Here is a 22,426-nt window from a genome sequence, read left to right as displayed (position 1 = left end):
AAATCTCTCTCCACAAACCCACTGCCCCTCCAACCAAAATAGTTTTATATCCGTACAGAATCTATGTGTAGACTGGTCTAAAAAGCACACTAATGCCAGGTAATTGGAGCAATCACTGTAATTATATTCAAAGTTCAGCAAAAGTCTCATGCCCATATAATAATCCATAAAGAACATTTACAAGTTACAAAATGAATCATTAAGCATTTTTATACTTCTGTGACTTTATTCAAAATTTGTAGAAGATCTGTGATTCTATGAATTGGTTTTCCATTTTGCCCTTTTATGGAGAATATTGTGAGATTGTATAATCCTGTGAATTTACACTCTGGGCTCAACAAAGAGTGTAAGAAACCCAGCAATGGTCACAACTTGCTTTTCTTCTCATTGGAATTCCAAAAATTAAAAGGGGGGAAACAAACCAACCCTACACTGCTCTGATCCAGTACTGTCCTTTAGGTAATGGCAGTGAGGTCCCAATCTTGTTGTTAACTGCGTGTAGGGATTCAATTGTAGGGATTGGAAGTCTTGACTTTTAGAGTAAAACACAGGGTATGTTTTGTTTGTCTCCAATTTTGTGATCTGTGTTGCTGTGAGGTTTCATACAAGGTCTAATTTGTTTCTCCAATGAATACTTAAATATAAGGAGAAAGAAACTGCTTCATCTTACCCTTGTTGTCATTCTTCAAAATGAAACTGCAGGACATTTGATCACACAGCTGGACTGCATGGACAATGATGCTCTATCCATGTGATTCAGAGTGTGTTGGTCTTCAGGGCGTTCTCACTTATTTTCCTAGGCTTTTAAAAGGGAACAGGAAGCATGGAATTGGATTCTGAGGGTTTGTCTACACTGTGAATAAAAAACCTGTGGCACCGGGTCTTAGAGACCAAGTCAGTCTGCGAGGAGGGAGGTTCTCAGAGTGCAGGCTTTTCTATTTTTATCCCCATGAGCCCAAGTCAGCTGACCTGAGCCAGATGTGTCCATGCCGCAGGTCTTTTATTGCAGTGTAAACATACCCTTCCCTAGGCAGTGGCTGCATAGTGAAGAATAAAAGCTATTAGTCCTTTGAGGTTCACTGGTTGGGGAAGATTTTGTGATTGATGTGATATTAATCTGTATTTTTTGTCTGAACAAGCACAGGATAAGCACACTTTTATACATATAAATAGATGTACAGGTATATATGAAGTTAATAAGGCAGAAATTGGTGTTCTACACACATTTTTTGTGAAAAGCACATTCTCATGCGAAATGTGAACAGATTGTTCACAACATTATTATAGCGAACGTTTTCTTGGCATTAGCAATCCAAAGAAAGCCGTATTTATTAATTAATAAATTAGATGTCCAAATGCTGGAGATTTAGTGCTATGAAAAATTAAATGTCATTTAAACACAACTTACAGAAAATCCCTTTTCTGGGTTGTACCCAGCGTGATAATACAGATGCTGCTCATTTCTGATAAAATATGTGTGGGTGGTTACACTATAGTAGTCTCCAGAGCCGCCCCTTCTGTTAATGCCTCCAGTCATTATTCTTACACCCACACATGTTCTATAGCTCCATACACAGTAAATTAATGGCTCTGATACTAGGAAGATCCGTGAAATAGATTTGTGTGTTGTGTTGTGTTAAGGGAAAGCATTTTGAATTAAAGCAGATACACATTTATACCATTTTTCTCATGTTTCTAATTGTGACACACAGGCTCCTTGGCAAAGGATCCCCTTTTCTTTGCAAACAACTCACCTCAGATCTGATAGACATATTACAGCAAACACAGGTCTTGCAGAATATTTATCCATAAAGAGTTAGGTATTTCTAGAAAACTTGTAACTTGTCAAGGTTCATAATCATGGTGAGATGTATGTATGGGTAACATGTAAGGAATAATGTATAGTGAAAATATGCTTTATGGACTTGGAGTAGAAGTTAGTCACTAGGGGATTATGTGTCTGAGTGGCGCATCATTCAAGCAGGAGGGAGTTGTCACCCCGCCCTAGTTAACCAGTGATGTAATGCAAGGCTTACTAGTCTATCTGTGCCCCATCCCAAGACTTTCAATGGAAAACCATCAGAGACAACTGCAATAATCAAAACTAGTTGGAGGTGTAAAAGGAACATTACAACAGACAATCACTCTGCCTATGGATAAAGACAAAAGACACAGAGTAGGGAAAGGTACTCTGTATCCTTTCACTGAGACATCTCGGGGGGCAGGGATGTTGTCATGAAAAATTATGTCCTGGTTCCTATGAAACCAGCCAGCTCTGCAACAGATGGAACTTTGGGGGGAAATCTACTTGATTAAATAGGAAAGGGTAACTATTAATAACCATAGACCTAGGTTTGCATGCTATGATTTTGTTTGATATTGTAACCATTTGTTTCCACCACACTCTCTTGTTTCTAATTAACTCTCCGGTATTTCTTAAATAAACCTATCTTTGTTTTATTATAAGTACTGACAAGTGTTGTGTTGTGTTGTGCTTTTTTTTTTTTTAAACAGGAGCAGTGATTTAAGGTAAAACTAGTAAACTGGGGTACACTGCTCCTTTGGGGGCAAAGGATCTGGGATTTCTGTGAGTAGCCAGTGTCAGGGACTGGATATCACAGGGGAATGATTCAAAGGGACTCGGGGACTACAGTGCACCTGTAGTTAACCTGCAAAGTGAAGACAGGGCTGGCATAGCCCAGAGGACAGTGCTTGAGTGGCTAACAGGCTGGTGGCATTAGAGAGCTAATACCCAGTCACAGTGGCATGGCTACATCTCTCTGGAGGCAGGGGTAACAAGGTGACTGATTGTCCTGGGTACCCTGAGAACAGTCACAAAATGAAATTGTTTATTTGTATTACTGTAATGCATAGGAATTCTAGTCCTGGACCAAGATCCCATTGCACTAGGCTTAAATGCAAACATCAGACTTTAGAGAGACAAGGTTGGTGGGGTAATATCTTTCATTGGACCAACGATATTATCTCACCCACCATGTGTCTCGAATACCTTGGGACCAACACGGGTACAATAATACTGCATAATACCAAGACTTGTCTATTTTCTGTACAGTTCATGGATTTATAATCTGTTCAGACTAAATTAACTTGTATTGCCTTTAAGGAATTTTTTTTTAAAGATGGGACGGAACAAAGATGATACATAATTTTTCACACTAAAATGCTCAATATTCTTCAAAAATTACTACACGTCCTGTTGTGAAAATATCGTTTACTTCTCCGGGCATTCCGATACCAAGCTGATAGGCAACCTTACAGAAACTTAGATCAAAATATGGTTGTTCAGAGAGGTGGGTTTTTTGTCTGGGGTTTAAGGAGATCAAGATGCATTGTATGTTCCATTCTGTCCATTGCAGTGTAGCACAGTGATACTGAATTACATTTAAGAGGAGAAACTCTGATAAGTTAAAAGTATAACATGAAAGGAATCCTGCTCATACCTGCTGTGAGTACTGCAATGATTCATTGCATTATCTAAGCTGGAAACCCACTTTTGACACTAACAGTTTTTTTTTGGTTGTACACTTTTCCTATTAAATTTGCTTACCAGCTCTACTTTAGCATATTAAAACTGGTAACAATTAGTGCTTTTTTTTTTGTTACATTGATTCTTGGTTATCATTGATTCAAAGTTGTTTACAATTTAAAACTACACTGTATGATTTTTCCATTCATGTAATTATATGATGGTAAAAGTAAGGAAGTGCCTAGCTGCTTATATAATGCTGTTTGAAAGACATTAAGGGCTTCTGTTCATTTATTTAGGTTCCCGGGGACCTATTGCAGGAGGACATGTTTTGCAGTTGTATAAGAGACTATCCTTACATGATTCTGTCTCACAGCCTGTATGGAATATACATTTTAGAAATATTGTTTACATTATCATTCTTGTATCACAAATCTTGTGTTTTTATCAGCACAACTGTTTTGTCACATAAAACTGACTACTGTGGAATAAACAGTCCTGAAAAGTCAGATATTGAGAAGATTTGTTACATGCTTGTCTGAAGTTGTGAACCAACTTTGTGAACCAACCTGAAAAGGTTGCCATTCTGAATTACAAATGACTGAATAGCTGATTAGTCATTGCTTTTTATAAACTTCCTACCTCCTCCCTCTCCCCCCCACTATCTTCGCAGACATTTGATTTAGAGATCATGTTCTAAATCTATTTCATATGTATAAACCTGGCTCTTGAGTTTGTGTTTGTTGGGATGTTCCTTATTTAGGCCATTATTTTGCCTTTCCTGCTTGGGAAGTTACATGTGATAAACAAATATGCAAAGGCATGTATCATTTTTCATTAAAAATAATACAGAGATTTCCCAGTTCATCACGCTATGCAAAGAGCTTTCGGTGTTTGTGTTTTAATTTATTTAATCCTGCATGAGACAGTAGATAATGTGAACAATAGAGCTATTTGAATATGTTTTGAGAGAGAGAGATATCCCATCTGCCAGTGGGACGTCAAAGAGAAAATGTCAGCTTGCAGACAGACTGCGAGAGATGAGAGCCAGTTTTATCCAATGTTTGCAGACTTTGATTTTATTAAATTACCTACCTTTCAAATTTAGTATTTGAAAAGTAACATTTTGGTGAATTTTTATGGCCTATTGTTACACCATTTAAGATCTTAGTTTACATATAGAGAACCAGATTTTAAAAGAATAAAGGTACTATACAAACAGTATCTCTACCTTTTCTATCAAAACCAAAACTATACAAATATTACAAGCCCCCTTGAATGACACTTTTAAAATTAATAATATAATTTGTTTTGCTAGCAAAACCTTGATTTAACACAGTAAGATAAATCAGAAAGCCAAGTTATTCCAAATACATCCATTCTCAGTGCTGTTATTTAGGTGCTGAGGATGACTGCTTAAGTCGATAGGGCTCGATGAAAGTGCAACAGGTCCACCCATATGCTATGCAGTGTGTGACACAATGTGGGACTGGGGCCTTAGTCAATCTCTGAGAACAAACTTGCTTTTCCAAGAGCTACTTACTTCAGTAAAATGTGTGTACCAATTATGTATTTTAGTCTGTATACAATCTGTATTACATATAGCTTTTGATTTTTGTGTGTGGATATAATACCATTATAGATTTTTAATTCTAAAAGTGAACTGGTACTGTTCAACTGAAAAACTGTAGCTGATAATAGTTTGCTGAGAAAATAAACCATCTCGCCAGTAAAGATTTTCATAGCACTCAAGATCTCAGTGCCCTGGGTATTGGTCCAGCATATTTCCTAACTTGCATACTAGTAGGAGTTTTGCAAGGCTTAATATTAGGCGAGGGCTGGTAGAATGTGAAGTACCATAACTGATAAAGGTATTGAAAATCATCCTTTGATATTTTCAGACAATAGACATATGAAAACCAGGGACCTTACACTGGGTTATATCACTAATACGTTATAATTTAAAAGAAAATGGTCCTCTGTTCAAAAATACTTTATTTTTACATATGTAAAGAAATCAAGGCTGAAAGTGTTGGCTAAAAAACAGTTTTGTCCCAAGCAAAATGACTTGCGTAAAATGACTCAGCAGATCTAAGTGCTTCCATCAGAAGAAAGAGACTTGAACAAATAACAAGAATTTTGAAGAATCAGCCTGTTTTCTTTTAAACACATTTCCTTGGTTATATATAAGATTTATACCCCAAGAAAAGCTTTTTCATTCTCAGCCCAGTTCCTTTTATTTTTATTGCGTGTGTGTGTGTGTGTATAGATATACACACACACACATAATAAGTTAGTATGCTAAATGTGGCTTATTGAACCATCATTTTTCATAATTATTTTCATGATGGGATACAAATTTTAAAGGATTGTTAGGGGAAAATTTCTTGTACTAACACCCATATATGTTATGGAAGTAACACTACAAATATTTCTGATTACATTTTAGTTTTAGAATAGTGTTCTTCCCTCTTCTCTCTTTTTATTTTTTAGATTGCCACTAAATTCAGAATATTTCATCTACTCCATTTTTGTTGCCCATGCTATAAGAGACAACTAATGCTGTTTTTGTTTCAATAGGATAACAAAAGATTCAATACAAATCATAACAGGAAATGATATTCAGGCTGAAAAGCTTTACTTGAACTTAAATTTGTCAATAAATCGTATATAGTAATCTGAAAATTTTGTAGCTTGAACATGGCTGTGAAATTACCTTTCTGGTACTCTTGTTAGCATAGTATAGTTGACATATATTACAAATTAACTCCTTTGGTTTTAAAGTTATATCATACCTGATAATGGCAAATATTGATAAATACTCATAGTGACAATCCTTATATCTCCATGTAGAAACATTGCTTTAAAGTATATGAATTCTGGCAAAATAATGTAAACTGCTGAAGAAGGCTCTATTTTCCAGTAACAGGTATTATATAACCAAATGGAATGATCAGATTGCTTGAACATTCTAGATTATATAATTTAACATATTGCTTCAGTTTCTACCTGCAGTTAAAGTTAGCAGACCTTTTGATGCCTCAACATCTGACTTCTCCATCTATAAAAAGATAACCATTACCCATCTTTATAAAGTGCTTTATCTTTAAATGAGACATCAAAGGGGTACAAATGAGCATTTTTAATATTCTTTATTATTTGTATGGGCCTGGTCCTGACAGCCTGTATCTATGGATGCACACATGGGCATGGACTACTCATATGAATATTTTCAAGAGCCAGCCTATTATTGTAAACTGAAATAATTCAGAGGACAGACTTTTAGCTTTAACATGTGGTTTCATGCATTTTCTACAAGTCACAAAGACCCAGGAGGGTCTGTAAATGGACTGATACCCTATTTTAAAAATAAGAGATCACAAGCACAATTTTTAGAGTGCATTTTCGTTTATTAGTATTATAATTATTATTTTCCTAAAATAGCTATTTACATTTTTGAAGGGGGAATAAGTGCCAGAGAAAAAATCATATGTGGTTTATATTTGGCTTATCAAATACTACAATACAGTAACCTCTTAAATTCCAGTGTCTTCCTTGAGCACTTTCACATTGTTTTAATATTGGGCTTAGAGTATTTTAATACATAAATAAAGGGTTGTTGGGGAAAGAAAGGAAGTAATTTCTTACCTAAAAAGACATTTGCAATAAAACATAACCTTTTGTTGGATTTGCTTTCTAATAATCTTCTTCACATTGTAAATGTATACATTAGAATTGAAAGAAAATTGCCAAACTATAGAAAATGTATGCATGTGCGTGTGTGGGAAATTGCTGAAATGTTTCCCCAATTTTTTTGCTTAGCCTTAATCCCTACCAACTCCCCGCATTCAGCACCTATAAAGATAGTGTCAGAAGAGACCTACCCAGTTACTAGCCTGTCTGCTGATGATTAGGTGCAATCAATGTTTTTCTTTTTTCATACATTCATAGATTCCATGGCCAGAAGGGGGACCATTGTGTTAATCTAATTTGACCTCCTGGACAACAGAGGACCTAGATCTTCAAAATAATTTCTAGAGAATATCTTTGGACATTTTTCTAAAAAAAAAAAAATAAAATAAAAATCTTCATTTAAATATTGTCACCGGTGGAGACTCTACCATGATCCTTAGATGGCCACAGCACACTTAGGTGCTCCCAGTCCTCCATCATAGAATCCTAGATTAGGGTTTGAAGAGACCTCAGGAGGTCATCTAGTCCAACCCCCTGCTCAAAGCAGGACCAACCCCAACTAAATCATCCCAGTCAGGGCTTTGTCAAGCCATGTCTTAGAAACCTCTAAGAGTTGAGATTCCACCCTCCTCCCCATCATGTGAGCTTTTAATTAAATATGGTGCATTCAGTTACACACATGCAATGTTTGACAGTGCAATTGAGAAAGTACATAGTCCAGTTACACAATCTGATGCACAGGTGTTCTTTTCTTTACTTCCTTTTTTTTTTATTTTTAATAGCATGTTAATACAAGAGAGTGGTTGAGAAATTAGAGACTAGATTTCATTTTTTTCTGATGCCTTTGTGCCACTCTGGCAATGCAGAAACTGTCCAGATCTCCAAAGCTGAGAATTCCCTATCTGTGCATGGTTGGGAGAGGAAGGAGACATGTATCTTCCCCAGTATAGTGTATGTGTCCCACAGCCCAGCATAGGCGGCTGTCAGATGCCAGAGCATGTAATTAAGCTACAGCACCATCACAGAAATGCAGAAAAGAATTGAACTGATACAGTCTCATGACATATATAGAGTCATATTCAATGTAGTCATTTGATACAGTTGTGACCATTTTAAAAAAGTCAATATTTACCAACTTACTACACTGTGGTATCTAAGATACAACACTATATTATTTTTAGCAATAACTGCGATAACTGTAGTATCTATTGGGAAATGTTGACTTTTTTTAAAATGGTCACAACTGTATCAAATGACTACATTGAATATGATTCTATATATGTCATGAGACTGTATCAGTTCAATTCTTTTCTGCATTTCCGTATCCGAGTTCCTTTTCACAAATGTAATCTTGAACCCATATTCCCATAGTTAGTCCTTTTATATCCATTATTGATGTACACACTAAGAATATAGGTATATTAGTAGTGGTTGGTTTGGAGGGCATTGGATCAGGCATAAAATACCAGAAGATACCAGAAAAGCAGCCAATAAAAGAACAAAATGAGCACCTAAAATAGGAAACAGTTATTGGACATTAAAGGATCAAGAGATTAAATCTAATTTGGATTGAGGCTAATCTGCAGACCTTTTACCTCTGTCCATTAAAAGCTAAACACAGTGGCATACCTCTCAACATTTCACATGGCTAAACTGGGACACAGTTTATCATTGCCAATCCCTGTGGAGCCTTCCCTGCTGCAGCTGCTGGCCCCAGTGCTTTGCCTGAGGAATCTGTGCCAGGCTCAGACTTTACTGCCAGCCCATCCTGTCCAGGTGCAGTGTCACTCCCCATCCCTGAGTTCCCCTGCAGCCACTGACCATGCCCAGAAGCAGCTGAAACCACTGCCCTCCCTAGCTCTGCCCCTGCCAATGGCAAGCACTGGTCATAACGTGCATACAGCTGCTGGCACCACTGAAAGTGGGAAATGCCCTACTTCAGCTAGGACAAGGAGTTTTAGGAGTCAACATGGAAAAATGTTTAAGTGGCAAAAAAGTAATGTGTATTTTACAGTGTCTTTTTTGTTGGTTTCAGCATTCACATAGCTCATAGCTGGATTGATAAGTTAATGTAAAGTAGACTATTATAGTTGATGTTTTTCTTCTTTTCCAGTTTTAGACATTTTGAGTCTGACAAGACCCAGTGTAGCACCGCTGAGATTTTTAAAGGTGTTATGTGCACACCTCCTATAAACACCTTTGAAAATTCCTGTCTGCATCTTTGGTGACTCATCCTGTATTTTCCCAGGAGGGACCTATAGTGGGCTCCACTTGTATTTTGATGGTCTCTCCTTGAAACCTAATGCAATACTGCTTTTCTCTGTGTCCATATTTTGGATTTGAATTAAGCTTTCCTACATAAATCATTAAAAGTAGTAGTTTTGTAATATGTTCTGTCAGAAACTAGCTGCCAACTTGTGCATATTTTAAAATAATTATCAATTCAAGTCACCTATCTGGTGCACATTTTCCCCCTCCCCCTCCTATTTCACAGGAAACCTCCATCTACTATTCCTTAAATTCTCCACATGTGTATCCAGTCTAGTGTTTATTCTCTTCTCATGTCACCCCCCAGTAGTTTGTGCGTCAGAGGAGTTGGAGGAGGTAACATGCTGAATCTTTGGCCTTGCAGACAGGATGCCAGTCAGAAAACTGTATGGAGCCAAAATTAGACCAGGACAGCATATAGGCCCTTTAATTTTAGTGGTTAGTTAAGGTTGCACATTGTACTAAAAGTGTGTGTATTTTAAAAACATTGTAATGGTAATTCTTGATGATGCTTCTTTTCTTATCCAGCACTGTGTCCACGTTTGTTCAATTGTAACAGGCCTGTCATTTAGCTGTAAGTAAATGTCGCATCTTATTGTAAGTAATTGCAAGTTTATTTGAATAGAATTTTTCCTCCCCTTTTGGTCTTTCACACCTGGTTTAGTGTAGAGTGAGAAAACTAGGTGTTGGTGCAGAGGTGACACGATTTCACCGTGGTTATCAAAAATGTCAGCTGAACTCATTCTGAATGTAGCCATTTTTTTCCTAGCAACACTGTAATTTCATGAATTGCAACAAGTGTTTTGAATACAAATGTGTCATGCACTGGGTAGGAGTACTTCATATGGTCAAAAAGAGCTGTGGGAGCACCAAGGCATGACTCATCCTCACTGCAGTGTCACAGTCCTTTACTCCAACTATTTTAAAGATCTTCAGCTGCTCTAAAGTATTAAAGCAATTGACTGATTTTTAGGAAGCCCTTGCCTAAAATTCTGTATTTTCAGCTCATTCTTTTAACTATCATATTTAGTTTGAACATTTGCTCACTCATTTCCTGCCTGTTTCTCCCTCAAAATGGCCTGTTAACATTAAAGGGCAAACTGTTAATTTAAACATAATTTTAAAATACAGTATAGCCTTGATCTCTCATGTTCTTGTGGGATGTTAAGGATACCAAGCCTTGTGATGGGCTTAGACCCAAAGATAAAGTAAATAAAAATGTAATCATTCCAAGTCTTTCTGCTATAGCTGGTTCAAATTCAATTAGATTATTTCCTGATGTGGTATCAGACCCAAGATAAATATTTTTATTTAAACCAACAAGTCCTCTGCATCTGTGACTGGTAGAATGTAGAACCCCTGTAGATGTCAGTGATTTGTGTGTAGTTAGTTTTGAGGAATGGACCCTTTATATTACTCCCAGAGGTGAAAGTAAGCCAATACTGTCCGGTATGGCATACCGGCAAGAGCCAGTATGCCGTGCTGGACTGGACCGGCTTCCCCAGGCTGGCGATTTAAAGGACCCCGGGCTCCCTGCAGTGGCCGGAGCCCCGGGCCCTTTAAATTGCCTCCCGAGCCCCGCTGCTGGAGCCCTGGGGTAGTGACAACAGAGCTCCGGCGGTGATTTAAGGGCCCAGAACTCTGCTGTGGTAGTGGCGGCCAGAGCACCGGGCCCTTTAAATCACCCCTGGAGCAACAAGCTGCAGAGCCCCTGGGCCTTTAAATCTTGATTTAAAGGGCCCAGGTATTTAAAGGCCACGCCTCTTCTGGTTGAGGCCATGCCCCCTGCTCAGGACTCTGGCGTACTGATAAGTCCTTTAAATTACTTTCATCCCTGGTTATTCCCAAACAATTTTGGTGCTCTTATGCCTACTTAGCCTTCAGTGGAATAATGCCATTACAACACCAACTCACATTTTAATGCTTCTGCCTACACCTTAAGTCCTTAAAACTTGAATATTAAAAGTAACAAAGCTATTTAAGATTTTAAAAAATGATATTGTCCATCACTGTCATGATATTACAGGGCATACTGTGCTTTCAACCTTAATACAGTTTTTTCTGGGAGTGTACACTTCTTAGTGATAGGCCTACACTTTTCCCAGGGAGGAGCCCTCAGACTCCACTACTTTGAGACTGGGTCCCTGGCTTCAACATATGTTTCTCATAATAGTTCCATTAGTAGGTTCAAATGAGCTTGGACCTCCATTGGAAACTACTCCCCTTGCGAGCTATGCAGCCAGCAGAGTTTGCAGTGACCAAACAAGTCATCAGTCAGGCTGAATACAGTGTTCAGGGACATTTAGTTAAAATGGAAAAGAAAACCCTAAACACACAGCTTTCCCCATACCTGCCAGCTTCCCTTTCTGGGTTAGGAAGGTCCATCTTTGCACTGGCATGCAAGGCAGACTCCTGTCTGCAGCTAGCCTCCCTGATCCTGCCCAACTGTTCCAGAGTGGATTCCTCCCTTCTCTTTGGTGAGGAATTTTCTTATGCCAGTATCTTAAGATATTAGTCCTTTGTGTCTAGTTGCAGTCACACTGTTTTTACATGCACATTCCTCACCTTATTGGGGAGGGGGAGGGTGACCAGATAGAAAGTGTGAAAAATCGGGATGGGGGTGGAGGGTAATAGGCACCTACATAATTAAAAGCCCCGAATATCAAGACGGTCCCTATGAAATCAGGACATCTGGTCACCCTAGGTAGGGGGAGGGGTTGAACTTAGACAACTAATGGTCAATCTGTGTCTTAAAAAGTCCCCTTGACCAGCAGCAGTTAGAAATGTATGGTCTGGTCATTGTTCTCCATTGTATTTCCAAGGTAGTGCTCTTAATTTTTTGGTAGTTCTCAATAGTTCATTTATACCAACCTAGACATATCTGTGCATCCCATGTCCAGTGAATGTTTTGGGAAAGATGTCTCAGGAAAGAAGTTAATCCCTTGAAACCAGATAGGTCACAATACTAAAGTGATTGGGCAAACTCACTCACATAGTTTTCATAAAAATAAAACATGTTCTCCACAGTCACATCGGTTGATTATTTAATATATCATATAGTCTGGTTAGTCTTTCAGTGAGAAAGTATTCTGTGTGTATTGTGCAGGGGAGGGTTCAGTGCGGTGAGGGAATCATTATGTTCCTGTAGTTTTGAAAAGAATATCAATATTTTAGGAGTGCGAGTGCAGATTGATCTAGGGATTTCTAAAATTAATCCTATAAAAATCCATGACCATAACCCAAGTTCTCCTACCAGAATACCCAAAGCACAGTCTTTATTAATCCTGCAAATTACTTTTATAGTCTCTCTAGGACCTTGATATGATTCAGACATAAATTCACAACTCTTTCAGCAACTATTGAAATCCTCCCAAAATTAACCTTCAGTTACCTCAATTTTCTGGAATAACTTAAGCAATTATCAATAGAAAAAGATCACCCTCTCTGGAGCACTAAACCTGGAATTCCAACCAAAATAGTGACTGTATCATTTGAAGAGCAGAAAAATGTTAGAGGGCTGGGGACAGTACAGTTTTGTACATTTTTTTTTTTAAAGGAAGTAGAAGGAAAAAAGTCAAATGATTTCCCCCCCTTGGAACAGGACAACTCACCATGTAACCAAGGTGATTAACTCAATGCTTTCACGCAGCTATTCAAAGCTACAGTATTGCCAACGCCAGTTGTACAAAAATCATGAGTCAGGCTTATCAAAAACCACAAGATTGGCTTTAAAATCATGAGATTATGTAAAACTAATATGTTTGTTCTTTTTATTTGCCTTCTGCTTTTTGAGCCTTTAGGGTGCACTGGGGTTGCCATTTGAAGCTTTCTCCACAGCCAGGAGGCCTAGAAAGTTACTTTTTCTTTAAGAATGAAGGCTGAAATCATCACATATCCACTTGACTCCAGGAGCTGGGGCTTTAAGGAAAATAATACTTATCATGAATCTCATGACAATATCATGAGAGTTGGCAACATAGCTAAGTTAGTTATGGAAGTCTAGGGTTTCATGACTGAAACTTATTTCAGATAATGAATTTCCCTGGAACCTTTTCAGTGTGGCGATAGTAACATTGCAGGTGCTTGGAGAAATATAACAAGCCAACTGGATATACTGCTAAGTCAAAAGGCAAAATATACATCATTGAAACCCTCATGGGTTGCATCCACTGCCTGAAACTCCTAACCTCTGGGATATTTCAAAACCCCATCTAAAAAATGGATTTTCTAATTTTAGTTTGAGAAATTATAGATTCATTAGTAGTCTCTAAAGTGAAAATACTTTAAATCCAGTAATTTTAATCTTCAAAGCACTTTACAAATGTTAATTGTGATTGAGTCTCACAATTCCCTGTTCCTGAAGAAATAAGTAGGTGATACTTCTATTTTGCTGACAGGAAACTGAAGGAGAGTGACTTTGCCTTGCCCAAGGCTACTATGAGAAGTAATCACAAGTAGTTCTTAGAAGGTGTTAGTATAGCTGGGACAAGGATCCTAAGGATACCAGAACCTCCTGGGGACAATGTTGGGTTAAAGGTTCATTGTTTTGTAAACTGGAGCAGAGAAAATTCACAAGTTGTAGGGGAAGTGTGCAAACCTAGGTTGAACATCCTCACATTGCCAAAATATCTGTCCCTCAATCCCAAGTCTCAGCACCCCCGGTGTTTAGGATTAAATTCTGACTATATGGTCATATCTAGGGATGTTCTGCTGGGTAGTGCACCTGCACATCACCCAACTATAAGCCCATGCATTTATAGAAAAGCTGACCCTTTGCAGCTGTTTTCAGGAGTCTCAATGGCATTTTTTCCTTTTTTGTTGCCTCTTGAGACTTTGGAGTTTGCCAGGTACACCTCTACCCTGATATTACGTGACCCGATATAACACGAATTTGGATATAACACGGTAAAGCTGCGCTCCGGGGGGGGCGGGGCTGCGCACTCTGGTGGATCAAAGCAAGTTCGATATAACACGGTTTCACCTATAACGCTGTAAGATTTTTTGGCTCCCAAGGACAGCGTTATATCAAGGTAGAGGTGTAGCTGGTCCCCTACTTTCAAAGGGAACCATCAGGTAGGACCCCAGTGCTCTTTTGTAGCAGAATTACTGTGGTTTAGTAGTCTGTAAAGAGTTTTCAAGTTTTTCCTAAAGTAAATCATACCACCATGTAGATCTTCCCTGAAGGGAAGGTGTTGCCATGCAAAGCTGAGTTGAATTCTATAGCAGAGGTTCTCAACCTTTTTATTTTTCAGGCCCTCCCAATATGCTATGAAAACTCCATGGTCCACCTGTGCCACCACAACTGGTTTTCTGCATATAAAAGCCAGGCCCAGCATTAGGAGGTAGCAAGTAGGGCAATTGCTTGGGGCTCCACGCCACAGCGGACCCCACAAAATTAAGTTGCTCAGGCTTCAACTTCAGCCCCAGGTGGCAGAGCTCAGAGCCCCAAGCTTCAGGTCTGCACAGCGGGGCTTTGGCTTTCTGCCCTGGGCTCTAGTGAGTCTAACACTGGCCCTGCTTGGTGGACCTCCTGAAACCTGCTTGAGAACTGCTGTTCTATAGGACCCAGGAAGCCTGGTTGCGCCCTGTTTTAACAGGATGCACAGGAGGAGGGTCATCCATCCAATAGGAGTAGGGCTATAAAAGAAGCCAAATGTCCTTACTAGGGAAGTTCTTTGTTGAGATGCTGCTGGTATGAGGGTAGGATTTTCTTTTTCATTTTTCTTTTTGTGTCTGTTTATTGTTGTTAAATAAGGCAGGGAAAATGTGTACTAATTAAAACTACTACTTTATGAATACAGGCTGAGAACTGAATTCTCCTCTCTCCTTTGTCCTTAAATGCTGCCTACACCATAATTTCCCAATCCTGAAAGTCTACTGGAGTGGCAGGAGATGAGTTGATTGTCTTCTTACTCTTTCCTCAACATGCCCTCCTTAGTCCGCTACCGTACCTGCACTAGAGTTGAGGGCAGGATTACCAACCCTCCAGGATTGTCCTGGAGTCTAAAGATTGTCATGTGATGAAACCTCCAGGAATACATCCAACCAAAACTGGCACCTCTACTAGGGGCAGGTCAGGCCCTGCAAGGCCTAGGAGCGTAGCTACGGATCCTTTGTAGAGCTGAATGTAGAAACAAAGAGAGCATTTTCCTTATCTCTTTGCCCTCTACTATGCTACTTCCTGGCCCTTCAGAAAACTACTAGAATTTGAGAAAAGTATTGGCTGTGCCTGGGAACCCCTAAAATCAAAGGGTAGAGTAACATGCAGTTGGTTCTCCCTAACAACCGTAGGGTTCAGTTAAAGCTGGAGGTGACTATTGAGGCTTCATAGCAACAATAGTAAGTGAGGAATGCTGGAACTTTATGGGGAAGGAGCAACTCTCTAGGACAGTGGTCTCCAAACTTTTGAGGGTCGCACCTCCCCAGGGCCGGAAGCAGAGCCACAGCTCTTGGGGCAAAGGGACACAAACAGGGATATGGAGGTTGGGACTGCAGCTTGGTCTGGGCTGGGAATGGAGCTGCCATGACTGGGGGCTGGTGCATGGCAGGGAGGGGAGCCGCTCTAAGGCTGGGGACGGGTCTAGGTGCAGGGCCGGGAGCCAGGAGATGGCTGGGGGCGGGACCGGAGTACAGCTGGGGCTGGGGAGGAGCTGGGTGATGCTACCTCCCCACCCCTGTGGGGGCTGGCCCAGGCACCCCGCTGCCCCCACGGACGTTCCTCCATGCCCCCTATGGGGCGTGCCCCACACTTTGAGGACCTCTGCTCTAGGAAAAGTGGGTTATTTATAGGAAGTTGTAGTTTGTAACCTTGTGCTTGAAATTGAATTATAAGAGGGTGGTTTGTGGTCAGCCCTTTGCAAACTAAACCTGCAGTATTTTCATTCCATGTGATTGTGATTCCTGATCACATGCTTTGACTAGATTATAAGTTGCTCCATAAGAGACAACACTGATAAGCTATTGTTGTCTTAGTTGAATGAGTGAAAATAAAATTTTCTTTCTAGATATTGATTGTGTGTGTGAGAAAATGAGGTGACATTACCTAAGTTATCTTTGCTATTATATTTTAGTGTTGATCAAATTTTATATAATAAAAAAATTAGAATGATTACATTTATATATATATAAGAGCTATTACATTTTAAAGTAGTAAATATTCATGGATCTTAATATGACAAACACACAGAGCTCTTAAATTGTGTTCTGTGACTCCTCCCCTTACTAAAAAGTGAGGTGTTTAGAAAGTATTCTAACTTGTTTTGTACTTTTTAGGAAAAAAGAAAGGCCTAGTTTAAAGGCTTGTCATTTCAGTGAAGTTAGTATGGCATATCAAATGGTTGCTGGAGATCTAAGTTTCATTCTTTCTTTTTGAAAAAATTCAAGGTTGATAAATTGTAATGGGAGTTTTGTTCTAAATCCTCTAGTCAGCCTTGAAACCTCAACCTCTAACCCTTTTCTTTGCAGAGAACTCACAGGACTGGGTCCTGTAATTCCGCGTGTCAGCCAGTTGTCACTGGACACAGAACAAGCATGTCCCCATATACAAACTTTATAAGCCCGTGTCATGATATTGGAGTATTTGCATAAAAGGTGCATAAGTTAATGTAATCAATTATCACACTTAGTATTGGAGATATGCATGTATGAATTAAACTATCAAACCAGTGTTCTGTGGTGCACATTTTTGATTGTATGCAAATAGAGAAGATGGAAGGCTGGTATGCTTGTGGGGGCAAAGGAACTTTGCATGCATTGTTCAAGAACTAAAACATTAACTGCACTTCCTGGGTTTCTAACACTTTGGTTTGTTACCTATAATGTTTTTAAAAGTCACCATTCATTAGAACTATTGATATCTGTGCAGCCTTAATTTCACCTTTGCAAAATTTGTTTGTATGATATTAATGGCAAATCATGGCCTTTGTTTTATCTCTAATATAAGAAGATCTAGGCATGTTGAGCACAATGAACATTCTGTGGATTCATGTCCAATATATGTGAAGTTTTTCTTAACCATCTACAAAAGGATCTATAATAAGAGAGAGTTAGCTTTCATGTCTGAATGGGTTAGCTTTTTGACCATATACCAGCAAATGCATTCATGATGGACAGCAGGAAGGCTGATGCATTTACTTGTTGACCCTTATCTGTCTGGTTTGTTTTCAGGATATGTTGTATGGCATACCATTGTTTTAGACTTTGAGGATAATGTCTTCACTTTGGATATATTTTCTTCTATCTGTTGCTCACTTCATTTATTTAAGTACTGTAACTCTGATTCCCAACAGATTCCTGTAAAAGACAATGTAAAGGTTACCTAGAATAAACAAGATTTACAAATTGACCATAACAAATACAAGACCTTTACCAGTTCCCTAAGTGGTTCAGGAGTTACTAACCAGAAGACATCTGATGTATGCCCCCCCGACTGTTCACAATTTCCTTAATTCAAAAATATGTATGCCAAAATGCTATATACGGAAATGTATACTAAATGTTTCAATGTTGTGAAATTGTTAGCACTTACCCTAGGTCACACCTAAGATTATGTTATAACAAGTAAGCCTGTGAGAGGGGCAATCCAGTACTCAGGCAATACCTGAACCCAGAAAATGATTTTTAGTAACTTTTGTTGCTAATAAAAGTGACCCCTGTGTTTGATGGTGCTGATAGCTCTGTTTTGCATGTCTAAGTTCTGAATTCTGTCAATAATGATGTTTCTGAATGGAATGATTGATGGAATGATTTATTTGGAAATCATCTTGATGCTGTTTTTTGGAAGAAGCTCAATATTCAGTGTTTTCTTCAGAAATGTGTGTTAGATCTGGAACTAGTCTTGTCAATGATGGTTTGGCAATTTAGTGCAGGTAATCATTCAGGAATTCAGATGTTTATCAAGAGTGAACGCAAATTACATCGGCATGCGGTCCAGGACTTAAAATTTTCAATCCTGGATCTGTGGCAGTAAAGTATGGTTGGACCAGAATGTAATGCTTGAGAACTCTCAGGACTTTAAGCGCATGCTATATAGCATTAGATAGCTGAGGTTCCAATAGGTAATATTTCATTTTGGACCAGGCAATTAGCGAGATGCTAGATCATAAAGCATTATTCTGATTCCTAGCTTGTTTTAATTCTATTATTTTCATATATGACATGGTTTAGTGATTAGTACCTAGAGAACTCCTGGGGTAGAAATCAGTTATGTAGATGTTTATCATCTGAGAGCTTGAAACCCAGCTTTTAAATGACAGAACATTAATCCTAATCATAGTGATATTTGATATAGTGGCAGCTAAAGTTATGTCAAAGTGTGTGTGTGGTGGTGGGGAAAGTAAGATAAGAATAGTGTGGTTTTAAAGTCTGCTTTCTCCTTATCTACCAGTGCTGGAAAAATTTTTATTAGACCAATATAAATGCTTTCAGATCCAGTAAACATTTTTGTAAGCATTGTTTTTAGATTAGTGATTAGAAAGAAAAGATTAAATTTACTTATCTTAATCTTTAAAGCCTCATATTGAGTCATGATAAATCCCTTCTCTCATGACTGTCCCTTCACAGTCACTGTACAACCTCCACATCTGCCCAGTGACAAGCTCAGTCATCTTATACAAGCCCTCAGTACTACATAAGAACGGCCATACTGGGTCAGACCAAAGGTCCATCTAGCCCAGTATCCTGTCTACCGACAGTGGTCAATGCCAGGTGCCCCAGAGGGAGTGGACCTAACAGGTAATGATCAATTGATCTCTCTCTTGCCATCCATCTCCATCCTCTGACAAACAGAGGCTAGGGACACCATTCCTTAACCATCCTGGCTAATAACCATTAATGGACTTAACCTCCATGAATTTATCCAGTTCTCTTTTAAACGCTGTTATAGTCCTAGCCTTCACAACCTCCTCAGGTAAGGAGTTCCACAAGTTGACTATGCGCTGTGTGAAGAAGAACTTCCTTGTACTTGTTTTAAACCTGCTGCCTATTAATTTCATTTGGTGACCCCTAGTTCTTGTATTATGGGAATAAGTAAATAACTTTTCCTTATCCACTTTCTCCACATCACTCATGATTTTATATACCTCTATCATATCCCCTCTTAGTCTCCTCTTTTCCAAGCTGAAGAGTCCTAGCCTCTTTAATCTCTCCTCATATGGGACCTGTTCCAAACCCCTAATCGTTTTAGTTGCCCTTTTATGAACCTTTTCTAGTGCCAGTATATCTTTTTTGAGATGAGACCACCACATCTGTACCCAGTATTCGAGATGTAGGCATACCATCGATTTATATAAGGGCAATAATATATTCGCCATCTTATTCTCTATCCCCTTTTTAATGATTCCTAAGCTCCTGTTTGCTTTTTTGACCGCCTCTGCACACTGCGTGGACATCTTCAGAGAACTATCCACGATGACTACAAGATCTTTTTCCTGACTTGTAGCTAAATTAGCCCCCATCATATTGTATGTATAGTTGAGGTTATTTTTTCCAATGTGCATTACTTTACATTTATCCACATTGCATTTGCCATTTTGTTGCCCAATCACTTAGTTTTGTGAGATCTTTTTGAAGTTCGTCACAGTCTGCTTTGGTCTTAACTATCTTGAGCAGTTTAGTATCATCTGCAAACTTTGCCACCTCACTGTTTACCCCTTTCTCCAGATTATTTCTGAATAAGTTGAATAGGATTGGTCTGAGGACTGACCCTTGGAGAACACCACTAGTTACCCCTCTCCGTTCTGAGAATTTACCATTAATTCCTACCCTTTGTTCCCTGTCTTTTAACCAGTTCTCAATCCATGAAAGGACCTTCCCTTTTATCCCATGACAGCTTAATTTACGTAAGAGCCTTTGGTGAGGGACCTTGTCAAAGGCTTTCTGGAAATTTAAGTACACTATGTCCACTGGATCCCCCTTGTCCACATGTTTGTTGACCCCTTCAAAGAACTCTAATAGATTAGTAAAACACAATTTCCCTTTACAGAAACCATGTTGACTATTGCTCAACAGTTTATGTTTTTCTATGTGTCGGACAATTTTATTCTTAACTATTGTTTCAACTAATTTGCCCGGTACCGACGTTAGACTTACCGGTCTGTAATTGCTGTGATCACCTCTAGAGCCCTTTTTAAATATTGGCGTTACATTAGCTAACTTCCAGTCATTGGATACAGAAGCCGATTTAAAGGACGGGTTACAAACCTTAGTTAATAGTTCTGCAACTTCACATTTGAGCTCTTTCAGAACTTTTGGGTGAATGCCATCTGGTCCTGGTGACTTTTTAATCTTAAATTTATCAATTAATTCCAAAACCTCCTCTAGTGACACTTCAATCTGTGACATTTCCTCAGATTTGTCACCTACAAAAGCTGTCTCAGGTTTGGGAATCTCCCTAACATCCTCAGCCGTGAAAACTGAAGCAAAGAATTAATTTAGTTTCTCCGCAATGACTTTATCGTCTTTAAGCGCTACAATAGATCTTGTCTTTTTCTATCTGCTGTTTTGCCTTGTGTGGGGCTGGGGTGTTGACTTATGGACGTCTACATTATTGACAGGTCTTGTTTGTCTTGTTTTGAATTTATTCAGGAACCAGTGGGAAGCACACTTTCAATACTGACTTGTCTCTATTGATAAGATAGATCAGACAGGAACTTTGCAAACATTCTTAGAGTGCAAAAACATGCCTTAGAAGTTTCAACTTTTTTGATTTTTTTCAAATAAGGTCTGTTTCAATGTAAAATGAAATTGTTCCATAAGGAACAGAGTTAGTTAATTTTCCCTCTTGCCTATTGTTCAGGCTAATTGATCCATTGCGCACACAATGATCATTAGCATTCACAAGTGACCAATTTGCATATGCAAACATTAGATTTTTTCCCCTCCAGAACAGAAGCGTAGGCATTTTGAAAATTTGACCCATGAAATTTCAACCTCTTCTTTTCTTTAACTTTGAAAATCATTCTTCAACTCATGTACAAAATGTTTTGACTAGTGCCTAAGCAATTTAACAGATATTGCTGAAATGAGAGGAGGTTGATATTAATTAATTCATTTTCACTGCTGCTTGTAGCAAAGGAGTTTATATTTAAGTTGCAAATCTTAAGGGTCTATCGTTAGTGTTTTGTGTTCAACCCATTAATTATGCTTCAGTTTACTCCCCTCTGTTTTTCTAAATTTAGTTTTGTAATCTGTATATACTTTTTTGACATATGGAGGCTTCAGTCTGATTTTATTCTTTGTTTTATTCTGTATCAAAATATATAGTATTTAAAGTTAGTCACATTCCATTTCATGAGTTTACATGCAGGATTACTTAATTACAAAATTAACTGCCTTTTTCTTCTAGAATTTGTGTATATCTTTTTAACTTCTTCACTTCCTCCTCCTGTCCATATTTTTAGTGGGACAGAGGACAGAATGGAAATTTACAGTGTAGCTCCTTGAAGATGAGCACCAGTCACAATCACTTTAACAGTTTCCTCTTCCAGGCATTGCTCCAAAGTAGCTGAAAGCCAAGGTCAACTTAGTTTTGTTATGATTCCAATTTCAAGTAGCAACATCTATTACTTGCAGCAGTATTGTTCTAGGAAATCCATTTAACTAATATGACAGGTTAACTATATAAATTAATCACAATCCTTAGTAGAAAAGGGAAAGCTTAAAAGCACTGAGCTTAAAAGCAACATATCTGATTTTAGTTTAATTTGTTTCTTCACTAAACTAATTCTGACTCTAGAGAGATGCTCTACAGTAAATACAAAAATCATCCTAGGGGTTTGATTGTACGTTGAATGACCTCTCCATATTAGGGGTATGTTATGTTAAAACTGGCATACTTGCTGAGGGCACCTTCACAAGCTATTTGTGTGTAGTTGTTCTAGTGACAACCTGTTAAATATAAATATATCCCAAAATAGTAACAATGGTCACAAAACCATAATCAATCATTACTCCAGGAAATAAATAAGCACAAGAAAGTAA

General features: G+C 38.5%; 1 protein-coding gene across 2 annotated transcripts in view; it reads left to right on the top strand.

The window, feature by feature from the left end:
* SYN2 (synapsin II) overlaps positions 1 to 22,426 on the top strand; it is a 466,588-nt gene that overhangs the window by 76,515 nt on the left and 367,647 nt on the right. The window lies entirely within an intron of this gene.

The sequence above is a fragment of the Malaclemys terrapin genome, chromosome 7, assembly GCF_027887155.1.
Source record: "Malaclemys terrapin pileata isolate rMalTer1 chromosome 7, rMalTer1.hap1, whole genome shotgun sequence".
NCBI classification, from domain to species: Eukaryota; Metazoa; Chordata; order Testudines; family Emydidae; genus Malaclemys; species Malaclemys terrapin.
The sequence above is the reverse complement of the archived record's forward strand: the minus strand, read 5'-3'. Positions and strand labels throughout refer to the sequence as shown.